Source organism: Mus pahari, chromosome 10, assembly GCF_900095145.1.
Source record: "Mus pahari chromosome 10, PAHARI_EIJ_v1.1, whole genome shotgun sequence".
Taxonomy (NCBI): domain Eukaryota; kingdom Metazoa; phylum Chordata; class Mammalia; order Rodentia; family Muridae; genus Mus; species Mus pahari.
The window spans coordinates 50,004,270-50,009,247 of NC_034599.1; the positions used below are offsets into that span (position 1 = coordinate 50,004,270).

At 48.4% G+C, this 4,978-nt stretch overlaps 1 long non-coding RNA gene across 1 annotated transcript; it reads right to left on the reverse strand.

The window, feature by feature from the left end:
• Nucleotides 1-335: 335 nt before the first annotated feature.
• LOC110327241 lies at nucleotides 336-2,874 on the reverse strand. The gene is made up of 3 exons (XR_002380821.1): nucleotides 2,642-2,874; nucleotides 2,221-2,460; nucleotides 336-1,172 (listed from the first exon to the last, which is right to left on the reverse strand). It is a non-coding gene; the product is annotated as an uncharacterized LOC110327241 (long non-coding RNA).
• Nucleotides 2,875-4,978: the final 2,104 nt, after the last annotated feature.

Below are 4,978 nucleotides of genomic sequence, written 5' to 3' on the forward strand. Positions count from 1 at the left end.
ATACTAAAAAGATAAATAGACTAAAGCAAGCCAACAGAAGAAGGAAGGTAAGCGTTAGGGTCAGCCTGGGCTATATAGCAAGGAGCCTGCTCAAGGAACTAAAAACAACCAGACAAAAGGATTTAGATAGAATTTTATTTTTTATTTTTATTTTTGTTAAGATTTATTTACTAGTATACATAAGTACACTGTAGCTGACTTCAGATGCACCAGAAAAGGGCAACAGATATCATTACAGGTGGTTGTGAGCCACCATGTGGTTGCTGNGATTTGAACTCAGGACCTTTGGAGGAGCAGTCAGTGCTCTTACCTACTAAGCCATCTCGCCAGCCCTAGATAGAGTTTTATATTTCTAAAACCATTATCAAATTCCAGTTTAACAAATAAATCATACATCATAGAGGAAAGATTTGAAAATGTGACTGGAAATATTTTGTACATGAAATGCACAATAGACCCATAGTAAATTGAGAGAACTAAACAGTATCAGACTCAGGTTCATGACAGTAGGAATCAATAGGAAAAAGACATTAGAGCAGGGCACCCAGTATGGATGTGTGGTACAACGTAAGTATAAATGACCAGGAAACATATGAACTATTTGTAAATGTAGCAGTAATTTTTTTTAAATGCAACTAGATTCATAAGATATGTATTTCTATCTTCCAAGCTGGCGGAGACCAACCAGATACTCTAGGAAGGGCATCCAGAGAGGGAAGGATTTGAATCAGAGAGGTTCATCCTGCTCCTACTTTATTACTGTTCTGTGGGGCCAACGCTCTGGAACCTTCATCTGCTGGCACCGGAGGTCTCATTTCTAAAGATGGTTCCTATCAAGATAATCAGGCACGCGGCCAGTGAGGAGCAACACGTCTCCATTGCAGGGCTCCCAGATGTGGAAACCTGGGATCGTCCAGATGTGGAGCCTCACGTCCATCCATGGCTCCTCCAGCTTTCCCAAGGTTGCTTCAGTCTTCCAGTCAAGTTTGAGAACAGGAATAGCTGTTATTTCTGCTAATGAGCCCTAACCCAGTTTTCTCTACCTTGAGCCTCTTAGTGCCCCCCCACCCTGTGTGTAGGGAGGTAAGGAGGTCAGTTTTCCAGGAGAGTAGAATGTGTCTCCTAAGACCAGAAAAGGGTGGCTGCTAGGATGTCACCTGTCCTCTTGGTGTCTAGAAGGAGTAGCAAACACTTCCTGTTTCCACAGGGACATGCTTTGGTTTCTATTATTTTACTTTTTGATAATTTCTCATGAAACTGTCCAGGCTGGCCTCAAGCTGGCTCTCCTCCTTCAGCCTCCCCAATGCAGGGGACTGAGGGTGTATATATACCTCCACACATGGCTGCTTGATACCTCTGTCCTGGACCCTAGAAATTCCCTGATAGTCACCTGGCTGCAGGCCAGTGCCGCCAGGCTTCCTGTGAGGTTTCTGCTCCCTTTGGTCTGCCCCTAAGATCTTTATCTCCTTCCCACTTTTCATTGGTCTACTGTTTGGCTTGAATCCCGCTTGCCACGAAGCCTTACCGCTTGTCCACCAACCGCAGGCATGGGACTGCCATCCCTGTGCTTTACATCAGGTTTCTGAGCCTGTTCTCCTGCTCCTCATGGGGGAAGTCACCATGCTCCTTTTGCTGCCACCATCTCGGATCCCCCCCCCCCGCCCCCCATCAGCTTCACTTTCCTGCCCAGGGCTGCCTTGATCCTGCCACCTCCAGACTCCTTCCTGCGCACACTGCCACAGTGGACTTCCAGACACCCAGATCTAAGCTCAGTGCTTCCCGGTGTGAACTCTTCAGCTGACCTTTAGAGCCAGCTGGGCCAGCTCTGCTATCCTTAGCCTGACATTACAGGCCTTTGGGGAACTGGCCCCTGCCTGTGCTTCTTTGTAGTTTCACAGTGAGCCATACTTTCTTAGCAACCTCCCCAGCCTTGGCCCATGCTGGCCACTGAATGGTTGCCCTTTCATTCCTTTTATTCCTGGATAGTTCAAAGCATTTGTTAGGGGGAGGAACCATTATATTCCACTTTCATTGTTTTCTTGAATGTAGAGGGACATCTATTAATGAAACGCTCCTAGAGCCCCATCTTACTACCTAACTCTCTCTGTCTTCAGCTGCTCTTGTAAGAAAGCTCTCTGACTTCCCAAGATGGGGTTGGTCTTCCACAGTTAAAATGTGCATATTTCATCTTTTCTAAAAGAATTACATTTATTTTCTTACTTATTTTCTCGCTGCACGTGTATGTGTACACACGTGGGTAGCAGTGTGTAAAGGGAAAGGGGCCACACCCAGGAATGTTCTTTCCTTCCAGCGTGTGGAGACTAAACTCAGGTCATCAGACTTCTTAGCAAAGGCCTCTACCCACTGAGCCAAGTCCCTGGTCCTGTGTCATCCTTCTGTAAGCTGGAGCACTGGTGTAGAAAGGCGAAGAGACTGGAGTCTTTGTCCAACTTGGTCAGACTGTAAAAAAGAGGGAAAGGAAGAAAGAGAGAATGAATGAATGAATGAATGAATGAAAGAAAAAAGTCTATTTTCTTTTCCAGTCTCGTTTTTTCTAATTTCTTTCCAGACCCAGAGAATCTAAGGCAACAGAGTGCACTCTTTTTACTGACCAGCTTTCTAAGTCCACATTGTAACTAACCTTAAAGAAGTACAAACCACTTGTTGAGTTTTTGTATCTTTTTTTTTCTTCAATCCACAATTGTCTGAAGGAATGACTAAGGCCTGCGGGCCCCCTCTGTGGCCCACCCCCAACCCCACCAGGCACTGATCGCATCCTAGCCTGCTTCCGTGGGGTTTGTAAAATAAGGGTAAAGGTGGAGAGCCAACAGGTGGCAGGGAGGCACAGTCTACCCTCCGGAACCAGCAGATAAATGAAGGTGTCTGGGGCACCCAGGGCTCCAAATACTTAATACTTATCAGCGTCTAAAGCAGCTGACACAAAGATGCACTTAGCTGGGCTGCTCCAGGGAGAAAATGAGGGTAATTGAAATTAACTTGGCTCCTGCCGTTTTCTCCCTCCTCTGCTAATCACCAGGAAATCTGCTGCTGGCTGAACAGGAGGGCCTAAGGGCCAATGCCCTAGGGAGTCCAGGGCTCAATTAAGCTCTGGAAAATTGGATTTCTGGCCCTGAGGCCAGGGGGCTGGGGTTGGCATTGAGGCATGAGCTGCCAAAAGGTATTAGGCCAAGAGCTGCCCAGATGGGCTCAGCAGCTAATTCAATCTGGCTTCCCAGAAACAAGACTTGGAAGGTTGGAGCCATAAGCCTGAAGAGCCATGACTCTGGCTCCTAGGGCACTGCCCTGTGGTATACTGGGCTCTCTTTGTGGTACAGCTCAGGGAGCTCTGCGCCTGGCACCTAGCCTCTGTCGGCAGTACATTGATAATCTAGACAACCGGTGTCCAGTAGTGTTAGTGCTAGGAAAATCCATCTCTGTGTGGGTGTCAGCTCGCTAGAGGAGTGGGTGTGGGTGACCCTGCAGCACAGGCACTCATGTTTCTGCGGCCTGTCATAGTCCGTTAGGGAAAAAAAAAAGTCAGGAAATGAGATGGGAGAGGCTGACAAACAGACCATGGGCATGGTGTGCAGGACACAGATCCTCAGAACAGCGACAGAGGGCAGGTAGAGATATAAACAGCAGAGGGAGGAACACTAGGCAAAGTGGAACAGAAAGACAGGCAGCTTAGAAAGAGGAGAGGAGGGAGAGGGAGCCCGAAGTGAAGGAGAGAGGCAAGAAGGCAGAGAAACCCAGACACAGAAGCAACCAAGGGAGCCGGGAGCAGGGCTTCTGGGGGTTAGGGCCCAGAAGGTGGGAGAATACAGCCACCGCTGGGAGCAAAAGCCTGTCGCTGGGGTAGCTGTAGGGAAGGCTGTGGCAGGAAGACAGCAGAGCCATTCCTTTTAAATGGGAAGTTTAGGATCTATCTGTGACTGGAGTCTCCTAGCTCTGTCCCTGGGGTGCTGAGGATTGAACCCAAGGTTTCATGCATACTAGGTACATGCTCTTCCTGACTCTGAAGCATTTTTAAAGACTCTTCCTGCCTCAACCAAGAATTCTAAACTTTTAAGCACCTACATTTCCTTATTCTTTTTTTTTTTTTTCCCAAGACAGGGTTTCTCTGTGTAACCCTAGCTGTCCTGGAACTCATTTTGTATCACTTTGTAAACCAGGCTGGCCTCGAACTCAGAGATCGGCCTGCCTCTGCCTCCCGAGTGCTGGGATTAAAGGTGTGCGCCACCACCGTCCGGCCTACATTTCCTTATTCTTGATTCTTCCTCTTTATTTTGTCTCCCTGACTCTCTTACTTGCTTTCTTTCCTGGGTTCTGAATCTCAGATTTTGACGTTGGTGACAGTCTTCCCTGAGCCAGCCGTGTTGTGGGCCGTGTTAGAGCTGTGATGGACAGGTGCTGTCAGGCTTGCATACTATTATTCCCATAGTACTGATTGACATGTCAAGGTCCTCCATCACTTCCAGCTAGTCCTTCCTCCCAGAGGAAGTGGGAAAATTGTTAGGTCTCAACCCCAAGGCAAATAAATGGCTGAGGACCATTTCCAACATGGACTTGGATGCTAGGTTCTCTTAGCATCCCTCAGTCCTTACTTATTACAGGGTATGGCAGGCATGCCCCGCCCCCTACCCTAAACGTCCCCAGGGGTTGCCCATTTGCTCCTGTTGAAGCATCCACCCCTAGGCAGGCCAAGGGTTCAGCCCTGAATTGCCCGAGAGTTAGTGCTATAGGCTCAGGCCTGGGTACCGACTGGAACTGAGATAAGGATCCCCGTCCCTGCAAAGGCCCCAGGAAGTTCCTTCTTGTTTCTGAGTCTCATCCACTTCCCAAATTTGTAGATCTCTCACTTTCAGGGAGAAATGCCCACTGGGGTCAAGTTCCCAGAAGCTAGGCCTTGGCAGAGCTAACCACAGCCTCTGGAGGGGGGTTGGTTACCCAGCTTTACCCCCCCCCCCCAGCATTGCCC